The sequence below is a fragment of the Mustela nivalis genome, assembly GCF_964662115.1.
Source record: "Mustela nivalis genome assembly, chromosome: 3".
Taxonomy (NCBI): domain Eukaryota; kingdom Metazoa; phylum Chordata; class Mammalia; order Carnivora; family Mustelidae; genus Mustela; species Mustela nivalis.
In genome coordinates this window covers 34,233,061-34,249,629 of record NC_139022.1, presented here as the reverse complement: position 1 = coordinate 34,249,629, position 16,569 = coordinate 34,233,061, and the positions used below count along the sequence as shown (strand labels likewise).

Genomic DNA, 16,569 nt, shown 5'->3' with positions numbered 1-16,569 from the left:
TAAATTAAGCAAAACTAATGGAAAACACCTGTGGCAAAACTCAGTTGCAGTGTATCCCCTTACATCATCCAGTATGACAGTGGGGAGAAAAAAAACCCTGAACAACAAGACTCAAATTTTATCAACTATGTGGGATGACACATTTGGAGTAGGGCAGCGGAGACAAAGGACTTCTGATGGTCTTCTGGCTATAAAACCTAAACACATATAAATTTTCTGTTGGATTCCTGGTCTCCATTTAGTTAACAATATCTTCTCTCTGCCCCTTTCCCCTAGAGTCTAATTTCAAGGAATATCCTTTCATTCCCAGGAACACATTAAAGGCAATTATTAGGCTCACCCTACTTTTTGTAAATTCACCTAGTGTTCCCGCCCATTGTTAACAAGTTATATATCTGCCGTATTAGAGCGTATTGCCTTTATGTATGCTACTACCTCCCGTCACTCAAGGGCATTTGTATAATTTACTAAGTCAGAAAAGTTTTGAGAGTTAAGGGACCATTATTAATCAGGCCAGGGCAAGACATATAAACTGGGGGCTTTCCTGGCAAATTAGCATATGGGATCACCCTATTTATAGCCATTAAGTCTTGCTGTTTTAAGTGCATGTCTATTTCGTCCTTGTCCCCTGTCCTGACCCTGGTATGTCTAGTCATTCTCATCTTCTAAAACCTACTGTCTACTCAATTCTGCAGGAAGAGCTCATGATGGCAATATATCTGAGTCTCTGTGCATTCGTGGACATTCTATCCAGCTTTTAAACTTAAAGTTCAGGTAGAATGAAGATAAAATGTGTTTCATGTTTTCTTTCATTAGTAAAATTCCTATAGCAGCTTTATTGAGATAATTCACACACGGCACAATTCACCAAAGCTTATAGTTCGCTGCTTTTGAGTATATTCACAAGGTTGTTTAACGATCACCCCAATTTTAGAACATTTTCATCATTACAACAGAAGTCTTGTCCCCAATATCCATCACTGTCCCTTTCCCCTCAACATTTCCAGCCCTACGCAACCACTCTTTTCTGTATCTATAGATTTACCTGTGATGGGCATGCCACAGAAATGGAATCATGTACTGTACGGTTTTCAGACCGTCTTCGGACTTTTACTTAGCACACTTTTTTCAAGATTTAACAATGTTAAACAGCATGTATCAGCATTTCATTCCTTTCTATGGCTGAGTAATATTCCATGGTATATGTAGGATAAAATGGGCATAATTAACACCTGGTTCAAAATAAGAACTGACAAAAATTCATAAGAAATGGTTCAAATGAAATTTTTCTCTATCAGCCTTGTCCTTGTTATTGTTATCACATTATGTATACGGCATATGCTTAACATCTTATAAATATTTAATAAATGTATATAACATAATATAATAAAATGCATTTACTATTTTAAGAAGAAATATCTTATCCTTTATTTAATGCAAAATCCTTGAATACTTATTTTAATACAAATTCAACACTTAATTGCATTAAAATGTTGGGAACTTTATGAAACCAACCACAAATGTGGTTAGCAATATGGCTGAATAATAAGCCTTGTTCAAGGTCCAGGCATAGACACAAGTGGTAAGGATAGAAATGTGGCTCATGGAATTTTCTTCTGTCTGCAGAGGAAATACTTTCAATAAAATCATATCTTAGTATACCAATCACTGTAACACCTTAATCATTACCGTTTTTCCAGAGCAAAGGAACTTAGTGCACAAAGCACTGAGGGCCTAGGTTTCTAATTAAGAAATGGCTACAACTTTGGAGGTCAAGTGCATATGTGAGAAATAGTGAACATATTAATTCTAATAACTGAGGCATAAATTATTCACTAATAACTATCACTTTGGTATTTAGAGGCTCTTAAAATTTAAATTTAAAAATTACTGTCATATTATCATTTTTTCCACTTTGGTTATATGAATACTAAAATTCATTTCAGTCAGATATAGCAATTTTGGCAGGTACGTGAAGAAGAACATTGTTCCATGATTATTACTTGATATACAGGTGCTCTGCAGAGTGGAACCGTTTTCAACACACACAAGATACTTAACTTCATGGAGTTTTTAGGCTAATGATGTGTGTGTAAGCCTGGCTGCTTGGAGAAGCTTCGCTACACCCAAGGAGCTTTTAAAAATGACTTGATACATGAGCTTCACCTTCAGAGCTTCTGGTTTCACTGGCCAGAGGTAGGGCCTGAGCATCAGTTTTGCAAAAGCTAGCCAGCTCATTCGAATTTGCAGCCAAGGGTTGAGAGCCACTATTCTAGAGGGATGCACAGGCTGATCAATACAGTTTAAAGCTATGGAGTTGGAGATCTAACCCTTGGACACCATCTCCAGGCATTTCAATAGCACTGAAAGAAGCCAACAGAGGATGAATGGAAAGGTGGTATTGAAGGGAATTATCACTTAGGGCTCTTCATTCTCTCCATGAAGTTAAAGGTAAAGTTGTCCACTGGAAGAGAAAAAAAGAAGGAAAGTTAAGAAAGAGAGCAAGGGTCTGGGCTGGTCTACTGCAAAGCTTGGGAAGGAAGATGATGCAGATACACAGTAAGAATTGAGAGCCCATGGTTCCTCACTCTCAGTAGACGATTTTACCTTAACTTCATGGAGAGAATGAAGAGCCCTTAGTGATAATTCCCTTCAATCCCACCTTTCCATCCATCCAAACATTAAAAAATAGAGCTATCTTATTGATGAGGGAGCAGAAGGCTGGCTAAGGACAAAGCAAAAGCTGTCACCTTACACCCCCTGTTTCCCCCACCTCGGTGACATGTGTGACATCCCTCAGGCACTCCTGGCTGCCCTAAAAGAAAAACAAATAGTTAACTTGTAGAGATCACAATCCTGCAAGACAGGAGTCTCTCTCGTTTTACAAATGTCCTAGTGATTTACAACAAAGAAGTTATCCTATCAATAGCCTAACTTCCAGAGACAAGTAAATCAGTTCCTAAAGCCCTAACATTGCCCTCCCCTCCATAAAACTGAAGGAGGCTGAAGCAAAGGAAATGTAAATAAAGTTAAATTTCTTCTAAATCTATAGCTCACTGACTGACAAGGATGTGTGATAGGAGGAACGTGACATTTCACCAGGAAACTCCCAACTGTCTTCATGTTGGTGCCTCATTAGAGGGAAAAACAGCCTTGGTTTGACAATAACCAGGCCTCCAGCATCCTGACAGTCTTCTTTACTGTGATAGCTCTTCTGAACACCCTCTTTGTCCTCACCTATCCAACTCCTGTGTATGTAATCAGCCACTCCTCAGGATATTGGGGCAGCAGCTCTTCCTGCCCACGGGTCCTGTCCCTGTGCTTTAATAAACCACCATTTTGCACCAAAGATGTCTCAAGAATTCTTTCTTGGTCATCAGCTCTGGACCTCAGCCCACCAAACCTCACCTATGTTCAAGAACTTCATCATTATGACCCAGCAATTGCACTACTGGGTATTTACCCCAAAGATACAGATGCAGTGAAAAGAAGGGCCATATGCACCCCAATGTTCAAAGCAGCAACATCCACAATTGTCAAACTGTGGAAAGAGCCAAGATGCCCTTCAACAGATGAATGGGTAAAGAAGATATGGTCCATATATACAATGGAATATTATGTCTCCATCAGAAAGGATGAATACCCAATTTTTGTATCAACATGGATGAGACAGAAGGAGATTATGCTGAGTGAAATAAGTGAAGCAGAGAGTCAATTATCACATGGTTTCACTTACTTGTGGAGCATAAGGAATAGCATGGAGGACATTAGGAGAAGGAAAGAAAAGTGAAGGAGGTGGATCAGAGGGAGAGACAAACCATGAGAGACCGTGGACTTCGAGAAACAAACTGAGCCTTTTAGAGGGGAGGGGGCTGGGAGGATGGGTGAGTCTGGTGGTGGGTATTAAGGAGGGTATGTACTGCATGGAGCACTGGATATGGTACATAAACAATGAAACTTAGAACCTTGCATCAAAAACTAATGATGCGTTTTATGATGACTAACATGACACAATGTTAGTGTCACCAGGCGCCTGGGTGGCTCAGTGGGTTAAAGCCTCTGCCTTCGGCTCAGGTCATGATCTCAGGGTCCTGGGATCGAGTCCCACATCGGGCTCTCTGCTGAGCAGGGAGCCTGCTTCCTCCCTCTCTCTCTGCCTGTCTCTCTGCCTACTTGTGATCTCCGTCTGTCAAATAAATAAATAAAATCTTAAAAAAAAAAAAGAAACACACCAAATGTCACAAAAGTATACACATCAGTATGGCTAATTTTGTGTTCTATAAAATTCACACCAATAAAAAAAAAAAGAAAGTTAAAAATTTAAAAAAAAAAAAAAAAAAAAAAGAACTGAGAACCCAGATGACAGAAAAACTTTGAATTTATAGCAACCTGATTTGTAGCTAGGCTGGATTTTCTGTCCCAGATGGAAAGAAGAATGTACCTCTTACTCTACCCAGAAAGATAAGAATTATTCTCATTTTTATTTTAATCCCTGAGCCCATGCTGTAGTGTTGGTGGTATTATCTGCACAGACTCAATAAGGAACATTTAAAGACTTGGAATCCGGTGCCATCTCCAGCCTAATGAATCCCCATTGTAGATTCCTGTTCTGACACACAGTGCCTACATACCAGCCTCTTCTGGGCTTCACACATATATAAATCACTTGTGACTCAGATGGGGTTTTTCATTTAATGACTAAATTTGCTACCCCTTTGATTCTTTGTGAAAAGACATCCCAAGTCCTTTCTAGCAGGCAAATGATGAGCCTGGGTAACTTTATTTTATTTTTATTTTTTTATTATGTTATGTCAGTCACCATGCAGTATTCCATTAGTTTTTGATGTAGTGTTCCAGGATTCATTGTTTGCGTGTAGCACCCAGTGTTCCATGCAATCTGTGCCCTCCTTAATGCCCATCACTGGGTCAACCCATCCCCCCACCCTCCTTCCTTCTGAAACCCTCAGTTTGTTTCCTGGAGTCCGTAGTGTCTTGCGGTTTGCCTGGGTAACTTTAGAGTACTAGGTATCACTGGAGAGATGAATACCATTTAAGAGTCTGTTTTCTTTCCTAAAACTGCCCTCCAGAGGAAAACATGAGCCGACTTAATGTTCCTGAAAGTCACTCTGAGACTGTGTGTTAGAAATGTTCCTATTTGCCTTTCTTTCAAGAACAAGAAAAAGCTCCTACAATGAATTAAGAAACAGGAATGGAGCAGACATGAATGTCTCCAGACAAGAGGTATAAGAAAGACCCTGAAGATACTAAAAATCAAGGCACCAACATTTGCTGAGAATTTACCAGTCTTTCTGCAAAGATCAAGCCATCTAATAGGTATGGGTACGGAAAGCTAGCCAACAATGCACGGCCATGGAAAACACATGCGCCATGACCAGAATCATGGAGTTCACCTTAGCCATGCACTATTTTCAATACCTCCTTCTACAGATGAGGGGGCTGACTCATATGAAAGGTAAGACCTTGTCCAAGGCAGAGTTAGCTCGTTCACTGACAAAAAAGGCTTCAGGGAGCCACATTACCTATGGTGGTGAGAAGGTGAACGTGAGGCTCTCTGTGTGTTCAGAGAGCAGTTACTGTGGGAAGTCTCCTCGAAGACCCGGGTCATTGTGCTATACACCAAGTGGGATCTTGTCACAAGGGAGCCAGGCACAAAGACTTTCCCTTTCCCTCAGCTCCCACCAGATGAGCGTCCAAGACAGAATCCACCCCAGAGGCCCACTAAATACATATTCAGCACAGGACAGCGTTTACAAAAATAGAGGGGGATATAGTGCACAAGCACAAAGATAGATCTGGCTGGGAACAGCAGAGTTTCCTCTTTCTAAGCAAGAAATCTGCAAGAAAAGGCTCAAAATCCAAAAGAGCAGCTACAGTCTTGGCTGGAGTGGAAAGACCTGTTTGAGAAGGAATAGAAAGTGAGAGAAAAAACACAGATGGGGGCAGACCTGTCTTAATCCTTGAGTCTGAGGCTGGGACCTTGTTACTCTACTCTGTGTGCAAAAGAGAAGAGGGAGGGTATTACCAACAGCTGAAAACCATGGTGACAGGAGTATTTGAGGAGGGCTGCTGTGTGTCAGGAGAGGGAGGCCAGGGGACCAGTCAAAGAGCCACTACCCCAGGGCTGCTGAGTTGTATTGAGGGCTGGGCCAGGCCAAGGAGGGTTATGGTCAGAAATCAGGAGCTATTTGAATGACCTGGATCTGGGGCTGAAGAGATGTGTGTGGAAGGGAAGTAAAGGTGGGAAGAAAGAAAGGGGATTTGGAGAATGCAAGCTTGGGGCAGGAAGACAGATGGCGTCACTGAGAGAAATAATGGGTTTCGGGGGTAAGACTGCAGGAAGAAGGCAAATTTAGTTTTAGACACGTTGAATTTTGGTGTATAATCACATCAAAAATAGGAATAAGCACAGGGGGGCTGGAGATTAGGAGCTAATCTTGGAAGAAGGGGGAACGTCTTGAGAGGTCCGGACGTGGAAGTTCACGCACTGGGGGCTGATCATCCAAGTCAAAGAAATGGGTGTCTTGGTGAGGCAAGTAGGCAAACAGATTAAGAATATTCTTGTTTCAGACAGAAATGTTTACTTCATACAAATAAAAACAAAACAAACACAATCAGGGAAGCCAGATAAAAACCCAACTAACTAGCATCTATGAGAATGACACCTGTTTTTATAAACTTTGACCTTCAAGTCTTCCTTTAATGGAACTATACAGAACAGTTATGGTGAGCAATCACCAGTCAGTACTCTATTTCGTACATGAACAATCTTACTTTTTTGAAAAATAACAGGACATATCTGTCCTTTTCACTCTGTCCCTTATCCAATTACCTGTAGGAGGCAGATGCCTTTGAAAAGGAATGACTTAGCTAATCTTTTAAAAACCCTTTAAGTATTATCACTTACAGCTTTTAATATACTATTGAGAGCTGGGAGAATGTGAGCATTTTAAATTAGGTGTAAAATACTGAAAAAGAAGTATTGTTTGTAAAATAGAAGCTATCCTTAAGTGAGTTACATTTAAGTCTCCATTTCATTGGGATTTAAGTAAGTTCCCATTGGTCCATTTTGGGTTTTTGTTTTTGTTTTTTTCCAAAACGAGAAATCTTCTGAAAGGTCTTGATTCTGGTGGTATGTTCTGTTTAATATTCCATTTATATTTGTGATGATTCTATTGCGTTGCTCTCCCGTACCACACACAGTGACCAAGTCTCATTCTGTTTAACTCACACTTCTGTTCATTTTTTTATAGTTTATTTAATAGTGCATAATAAGGCAATTAGGCCACAACGCATTGCATACTTAGCAGTGCGGGAATGATCCAAAGAACACAAAATGAAGTTAATATAACATAAAAATGGCTGTGCAGCATATAAAGAAATCATATTACTGGTAAATACTTTAGTGTCATTAGAATCCACTGTAAAGCCTCTCAGCAAACTTAATATCTTTAATGCCTTCCACATGAGGTGATTTAAACCAGACTATTTTCAAATGGATTTTAAAACATTTTTTTTTTTTTTGAAAAGACAGAACCTCAGGTTTAAGTGTGCTTCCTATTAGCTGTCTGTGCTGCTCAACAACCAAAAGTGAGCCCATTTTATCTCTACATAAGGATGGGCAGTGTTTTACCAAAAACACAGAAGTGGTCTATTGAATTAGAAGAAAAAACATGAAAAATCCCCTCAGGCCTTGGGCTCCCTTTAAGTTTGCTCCTTGCTGCTATTCTTCAGCAGGCTGAATAGACCTGCTGTCCTGCATAGTGGGCATCATCAGAGAATTCCGCAAACTAAGAGAAATCTTCTATGCAACAATGGCTTCAAGTGATCTCTTCTCCTGAGCTTTGGAAATTATATTAAGGACAGAACTGGCTCTGCCAAGGTAACAAATCGACTCACAATATCAGTGGATTAAAATCACAGTTTTCTGACTTTTTCACTCTATGTGTCTAAAACAGGCAAGCCCAGAGCCCTGCTCCAAAAAGTCACCCAGGTTTCTGTGGGCTCCACTGTAACATGACCCTGCCATTTCAGAAAATGATTGAAGGGTTTGCTGTGGCAAGGAAGGCGAGCCATGAACTCTGACATCAACTTTTACTCCTACTTGTTTGGCAGGTCAGTCTAAGAAACCAGGAAGGGGATAGAAGTGTTGAACACTATGAACAGTCTTTATATCCCGGGAGATAACCTCTCTTAAAAGGCAGCTCCATGAGCTCAAAGGACTATGAGACTTGGACAAGAGACCTGTCTGATTTTAGACAAGTCATTTGGTTTTCTAGGTCTAACCCTGCAAACTGAGGAACTTAGATGAGATTGTGGGAGGAGGTACATTAAGATGTTAAAACTCTGTCCTGTCACACAATGTTTATGGCTTTAGACACTGCGTTTCAATACACTTTAAGATTCAACTTATAATAATCATAATAGGTGTGATGCTAAAGCAAAATTAGATGTTAAATCCAAAGGAGCCAAAAAACTAGAAACTTTCTTCTCTTCCTCCCTCATCCACCGCTTGGAAATATCTTGCAATAGCCTTGAATAGCAGGGCAAATGTATAGTGGCTTTCCCTTCTGTTAAGATGAGATTACTTTGTTAAACCTTTGTTAAGTAAGGATGCTTCCAGAGTTTGGACCCAATTAGGGTCCTCAGAAAATACAATAGAAGAGATTAATGTCTCCTCCTTATTTGAGGTACAATATTTGATACTTATTATTTTTTAATGTGCAAGAAATACTATGATGTCTAATCAAACCAGGATTCTTCAGTGTTTTTTGGTAGAAACTACGTATCATAAAATACTGGAGGGTGGGGCGCCTGGGTGGCTCAGTGGGTTAAAGCTTCTGCCTTCGCTCAGGTCATGATCCTGGGGTCCTGGGATGGAGCCCCATATCGGGCTCTCTGCTCAGCAGGGAGCCTGCTTCCCCCACTCTCTCTCTGCCTGCCTCTCTGCCTGCTTGTGATCTCTGTCTGTCAAATAAATAAATAAAATCTTAAATAAAATAAAATACTGGGAATTCACAATGACAAGATAATCTTTTAGAACTCTCAGAATAAAAAAGAGAGGGGTGTTCCAGGATGGTATCTCTCTTGGTAGGTTCTCCACTTCCCACCACCATTCCTGTTGCCATTATGTGAATATGGATAAAGTGCTGTACTAGGAAATGATCAGACCTAATAGATCTAGAAAGTTGGTTTCATTTGGGGCTTTATACAGTATTTGAGAATACCTCTTACTCTGAGCCTTAATTATCCTGATCTTTGCTTGACTCTCACAACATGGGGAAAGCCCTGTGTCCAGTGAAATTAATTCTGTCATGCAAATTATTTCTGTCTTACTTTTGACCACAGGGACCATGGCTACTAGATGGAACTATAACTAGTACACTATTGCAATTATAAAACGGTACATTTTGTCTGGATTAGGAGTGATACCAGTATTAATCCAAGTAAGAATCAGAGGCTGTTAACATGGTTGGCCTGAAATTTAATGCCATGTAACAAGACATTGCACAAGGAAACTAAAGGATGTGATGGTTTGCCTGAATAAGGTTCCAAGATACTGTCCCCAAATTGCTGTCTGCAGAAGCTCACAGACAGTAGTACATCACTGTTATATAGAAATAAGAGCAGAGTCAGTGCAATATGATCTACAATTTTTTATCAGACTCAGTCTCCACATAAATCTCAAGGAAGCCATCTGTGTTCATAGAATAGCTAAGAAATGGCAGACAGTGATCCCATAGAGAAGAAACTATTTATTGAATATACCTTTACAATTCCATTTCATATTATTAACACTGAAATGATCTTCTTATAAAAATAAATCATTAAACCAAAAGTGAGAGAGGAAATAGAAGGAAGCAAAAAAAAATCATGGTATTTCAGAATCTTAAAAAAAGGAAGGAACAGGTTTGCAAACCTCTCCCGAGAAAAACAACAATTTAACTGGTGCAAATTATAAAAAACAACCATCAATCATTCATATTCTCTGGAAATTGTCCTAAATGCATATACAGCCAATGGAGAGCCGTTCACTCAAAATAATCAACTACATCTCAGTAGAAAGAGAATCTGTGGCATTTGAGCCATGACTCAGTCCCTTATAGCAGGAAGCTCAACCCCAGGAGTATGCAGTCAAGAAGACAGGCACTCCCTTCTCCCCACTCTCCCAGTTTGAAGCCATGGATTCACCACCAGAAAACTAGGCTTCTGGTACTTCTCACCCCCACCCCCCACAAGCTTCATGTTGCAGAAGCTCTGTTCCAGGCAGATGAAGACAACAGGACTGGGACTGTATTTCCCCACTCAGTTGCCACTTGCAGGGTAGAAGCTCTACCCCAGACACTGCAGGCAGAAAGTACTGGGGCTCTGATCCCCTTTTCCCACTCACCCATAGGCTGGAAGTCCCACACTGAAAAGGGCAAGATGAAAAGAAGCAAAAGGGAAAAATAGGCAATTCAGCAATGATAGTAGGAAACTTTATTACCCCAGTTCCAACAATGCGTAGAACAACCTGGCAGATGATCAACAAGGGAAAATAAGACTTGATGAATTCTATACACCAACTAGAACTAACAACTCCCTACAACACTCCACTGGACAATAAAATACATGTTCTTCTCATGCATACACAGAACATTCTCCAGAGCAGATAATATACTGAGCCATAAAACAAATCTCAATACATTAAAAATAAATGAAATAATGGAATGTATGTTTTTTTTAAATTTTTATTTATTTATTTGACAGAGAGAGATCACAAGTAGACAGAGAGGCAGGCAGAGAGAGAGAGGAAGGGAAGCAGGCTCCCCGCCGAGCAGAGAGCCCGACGTGGGACTCAATTCCAGGACCCTAAGATCATGACCTGAGCTGAAGGCAGCAGCTTAACCCACTGAGCCACCCAGGCGCCCCGGAATGTATGTTTTTTTATCACATAGAAATGAAATCAGAAACCAATAACTGAGGGATGCCTGGGTGGCCCAGCCAGTTAAACATCTGCCTTCAGCTCAGGCCATGATCCCTGAGTCCTGCATCAGGCTCCTTGCTCAGCAGGGAGTCTGCTTCTCCCTCTTCCTTCTGCTCCCCCTGCTGTGAACTCACACTCTCTCTGGCTCTCTCCCATTCTCTGAGAGAAAGAAAGAAAAGAAAAAAGGGAGAGAGAGTGGGAGGGAGGAAGGAAGGAAGCCAAGAACTGAAGGAAATACCTGGAACTTAAATACGCTAATAACAAATTGGCCAAAGAAGAAATCACAAGGGATATTAGAAAATATTTTGAGATGAATGAAAATGAAAAAAAAAATAACAAAACTTACAGGCTACAAAAAAATCAGGGTTCAGGGTGAAAGTTATAATGGTAAATGTCTATGTTAACAAAGAAGAAGGATTTCAATGAGTAACATCTTAAGAAACTACAAAAATAAGAGCAAACCAAAAGCAAAAGAATGAAATTGGGCCTGTTCCTCACATCATACACAAAATTTAACTAAAAAATGATCACAGAGCTAAAATTGTAAGACTCTTAGAAGAAAACAAGGAGTCATCTTGGGCGAGGGTAATGGTTTCTTAAATGTGTCACCAAATACTCAAGTGACAAAAGGAAAAAAATAGGTAAATTAGACCATATGAAAATTGAAAACTTTCATACTGCACATTATGAAATGAAATAAAATTATAACCCATCAAAAATAGAAAACATTTGCACAGAGTATCTCTGATGAAGAATTTGCATTCAGAGTATATAAAGAGTTAATTGCAGCTCAATAATAAAAAAAGACAGCCCAATTTAAAAATGGGCAAAGGATCTGAACAGACATTTCTCCAAACAACTAATAAACACATGAAAATATGTTCAACATCATTCACCATCAGGGAAATGTAAATCAAAATTACAATGAGGTATTACTCCACTTCACAATGGTGGCTATAATAAAAAAGAAGAGAACACATTAAGGATTTGGGAAAAGTAGAGAAACTGAAATCCTCATATGCTGGTAGAAATGTAAAAATGATGTAGTTATATTGGTGAACAGCTTAGCAGTTCCTCAAAAGGTTAAACACAGAGATAGCATAAGACACAGACATTCTACTCCAAGGAATCAGCCCAAGGGAAAGGAAAACCTATGTTCACACAAAAACTTGTATATGTATATGAAAATTCATAGTAGTATCATTCACACAAACCAAAAAGTAACCGACAAATGAATGGATATATAAAATAGGCTATATTCATACAACGGAATATTATTCAGACATAAAGGGAATGAAGTAGTGATATATGCTACAACATACATAAAGCCTGAAAATATACTAAGTGAAAGAAGTCAGTTATAAAAGACCACGTATTGTATGATTCCATTTTTATGAACTCTCCAGAAGAGACAAATCTAAAGAGACCAAAACAAATTTAGTGGTTGCCTAGAGCAGAGGGAGTTGGAGAACGGGAAGGATGGGAAATAACTACTAATCAATATGGGTTTCCTTTAGGGAGGAAGAAAATATTCTTAAATTATATTATGAAGATGAAGGTGCAACCATAGAACCTTCTAAAAAATGCTAACTTTTAAGTGTATGAGTTATACAGCTTCTATATTAAATCTCAATAAAGTTTCTTAAATTTTGAAGAAAGAAAAGTGTAGAATACTTTTTTTCAGTATCGTCAACACACAATGTTACATTAGCTCATGTGTACCACACGGTGATTCAACAAATCTGTATGTTACACTCTGTTCGCCAAAAGCGTAGCTGCCGTGTGTCACCATAAAATGCTATGACAATACCACCGACTGTATTATCTATGTTGTACCTTCAATTCTCATGATTTATTCATTTCATAACTGGAAGCCTGTATCTCCCAGTCCCCTTCACCTTGTCGGGACAAAGAAGATGTCATAGACATATACAATGGAATATTACTCGACTGTAAAAAGGATAAGGTCTTGCCATTTGTGACAACATCAGATGGACCTAGAGGGTATTATCCTAAGTGGAATAGCGACTCAGAGAAAGACCAACACTATAAGATTTCACTTATATGTGGAATCTAAAATGCAAACAAAAAGCAGAATCAAGCCTATAAACACAGAAAGCATGGTGCATAAATGTGTGCATAAATGTGTGTCTTCCTTTGCATTTATGTTTGTTAACTATGGCAATTCTAATCCAGTGGACAAAGCTAGTTAATGAAATATCCAGACAATCGGCTGGCGTTTGTAAAGGCTGGGAAGTGAGGGGAAAATATACAGACATCTAAATAAATAAATTCAGACGGAAAAGCTGGCACTTTCCATTAAAGCGATGTCATAAAAGTACACATCTTTGTTAAACATACTTCCGTATGCTGTAATATGATTTGTTTGGCTGGTAAACTCTCCAGGAGCTTTGCTAATAAGGTGTAAATGTACTGGTCAGGCTGCCCTAAGGACTCAGGTCATTGTAAATCAATAGCCTACATTCTGGCTTACATCCATTAGCCTCTGTGAGCTTGGTTCAATGTGACTCCATCCCTTAGAGGCAGACACTCTCACCACATTACTAAACCAATCTGGTTAGTGTTTCACAGTTAGTTTTTCATAGTCTGAAACACTTGAGACCATCTTCTAGGCTATGGTGAAGGGCTCAGGGAAAGCCTTTGGCGTCCTGTCCATCAGCCAGCCAATGCCTCAGGGCTCACTGCCTACCTCCTTCAAACAAAAATGCACAGAGTTCCTAAGCTAAAAGACATTCCCCCAAATTATTTTAGAGGCTTAAGATTCCTACTTATTGTAGACAAACACTCCAAGCCATAAATAAAGTATGGGGATGCTTTGGATGGAAAAGCAAATGTCTCAAATAACAGATCGCTGCTGACAACAAAGTAAAGGATCTCAAAAAGTCATTTCTAAACTCTTCTAGCTCTTGATTTCTACCCAACTTCCAAAGACTTACAGAAGCTTTATGCCTTGTATGCTCTGAAAAATACAGTTGAAATTTACAAGTAACTCAATTCATGTAATACTATCAACAACTAGCACTGAGCATTTGTAGAGTGGCAGATAATCTGCTCAGCTCCCTACATCTCTGTCTTGACCTGTTCTTACTGAAAGAATCAAGGACAATCCCCATGGGTATGTTTGGGGCACTTCAGCCCCAGTCTGTAATATCCATAAAGACTGTGTTGCTAGCTTCATGATTTCATCCTAAAACAGTCTAGTCTCCTACTTTGAGTCAGTAACCTTGGGTTCCATAAGTATAGAAGGGGCTACAGAGGGTAATATCTCACCCCCTCTCTTCAACTATCATCCTTCTTTCATCGGTATCTAATCAAAATCACTACATGAATACAAAAGAACTATGAACACTCCAGTCTGTCTCTGTGGTACAATATTTTTCTCTTATTTTACTTCAATTCTTATTTAATATTTCATAATTATACATGAGTAAAGATGGTTCTATTTTTAAAAATCTACATACTCATCACCCAAAATTAATAAATGTTAACATTTGACATTTACTCATTGAAAAAAATATACTAAAGCTCTAGAAGCTCATGACATATTGTTTTAATTTTTCTTATATGTCTACATTTTTAAAATTCATGTGTTAATTCACAGTGTACAAAATAGTTTTTTGTGTTTCTAAAAGTAGACAGACAATATTATACCCTACATATGTTGTGCAACTTACTCTTTGTCGCTCAAAATTTGGGGGAGCTATATCTACACTGAGTCGTATAGATTAAGCTTCTTAATCTTAAACACTTCAATTATCTGAATATGCCTTACTTATTTATCTATTCATTGATTTCATTCTTTAGAGTATAGCTGTATTGCCTTCAATCTTGAGTGGTTACAACAGAGCAGGCACAAAGAAACACACGATCCTCTGTAACATATCTTTGTAGAAGCAAGATGGCTAGGTCATCAGGTATGAATGTCTTCAGTTTGTTTTGTGAGGCCTAACTCAGTTAATATACTGAAGTGATTAGCAGTACATGGCAGGCAACAAGCTCCTCTGAGGTATAGTGACTAGAGATGTTTTACACTTTGATGTAACTATCAATCTTGGTGGGATTTTTTTCTACCTTGTGTTACAGAATTCCTTCCCCACTACAATGTTATAAAGATATTCTTCTACATTTTTTGGTTCAAATTTTGAACTTCTGCTTTTCAGTTTGAGAACGGGAATTCATCTGCAATTTATTCTGTGTGCTGTGAGCTAAAAATAGCAACTTATTAAAGATGAGCAATCATCACAATACTGTCTTCTCCCCAACTGATGGGCAAGATTCCATGTATGTGTGGCTACTTCCTGGCATTCTATACCGTTGGGTTAAATATTCTGGTTGTTAACCTCAGTGAGCCTTCGTTTCATTTATAAAATGGAGATAAAAATCATACCTGTTTCATAGGTGACTGTGAAAACTAAGGAAATTAACATACGCAGAGTGCTTAGAATAGTGCCTCGTAGATAGTGAGTAAAATACATGAGTTAGCCATTGTGACCATTACTTTTAAGTGTCAGTTTGACTGGACCATGGGGTGCCCAGATAATTGGTCAAATGTTCTTCTGGATGAGTCTGTAAGGGTGCCATTGGCCAAGATGAACATCTGACTCTATTGATTGCATAAAGAAGATGCCCTTCCTCTTGTGCATGTCCTTGACCTAATCAACAGAGACCTGAATAGAAAACAAAAAGGCTGAGTAAGAAGGAACTGTCCAACTGTTGAGCTGGGACACTAATTTTCTGCACTCAGGCTGCAATTTATACCATCTGCTCTCCAAATTCTTAGGCCTTTGGATGCAGAATGGAGCTACATCATTGACTCTCCCAGGTCTCCAGCTTGCTGACTGCAGATCTTGGCACTTTTCAGCCTCTACTGTTATGTGAACTAATTCATTATAATCAATCTCGATCAATCGACCCTCCTCCACTAGTTCCATTTCTCTGGAGAACCGTAAGTTTATATTACTTCCTAATTTTTTATATTGCAAGTTTTCTTTATTCTTCCAAGTTTTTCTTCACCTCCTATGAACCTCAATCTTTCCTATGACTTTTGGTATCAGCCTTTCCAATCTCTCAAAAAGGCCCTAAGGATTTCAGGCAGAAATTCACTCAGATCACAGATTCAAGAGAACTGAGATTTCACAAAATTGAGTCTGACCTCCAGACTTGCTTCTATCTCTGCCTTCCTTTGAGTCTTCTTTAATTTTTCCAATTAAATATTCCAATTTTCCACATGATGAACTGAATATAGGTTTCTAAAAGATGTATTCCCAGTTACCAGTCACCATCGCAGATGAAATTTTATTTTCCAAATTCATTTTTAATTTGTTACTATGTAGGACTCTGTCGAGTCTTATGTATGTATCTTGCATTCAACAAGCTTGCTGAATTTTTCATTACTGTTAATAATTTATTTGAGTGGGACTCTGCATGTTCTGTGTACATGCGGTTTAGACTGTAGTGTATGCCTGAACCATCTCTTTTTGTCTCTATCCTTATACATTTTTAGTATTTTTATCTTTTTTCATCAAGACTTCCAATAAAACTGTAATACTGACCCATTGTTAATA

At 39.0% G+C, this 16,569-nt stretch overlaps 1 protein-coding gene across 6 annotated transcripts in view; it reads right to left on the bottom strand.

Annotated features, from left to right (window-relative positions):
• Nucleotides 1-16,569, bottom strand: part of KCNN2 (potassium calcium-activated channel subfamily N member 2) — a 477,186-nt gene that overhangs the window by 289,532 nt on the left and 171,085 nt on the right. Inside the window, exon 4 of one of the 6 annotated variants that reach the window (XM_082723557.1) lies at nucleotides 2,774-2,815. The exons of the other annotated variants lie outside the window; for them this stretch is intronic. The gene's annotated coding sequence lies outside the window, so the exon portion shown is untranslated. The remainder of the gene's footprint in view (nucleotides 1-2,773; nucleotides 2,816-16,569) is intronic. 6 annotated transcript variants of the gene reach the window in all.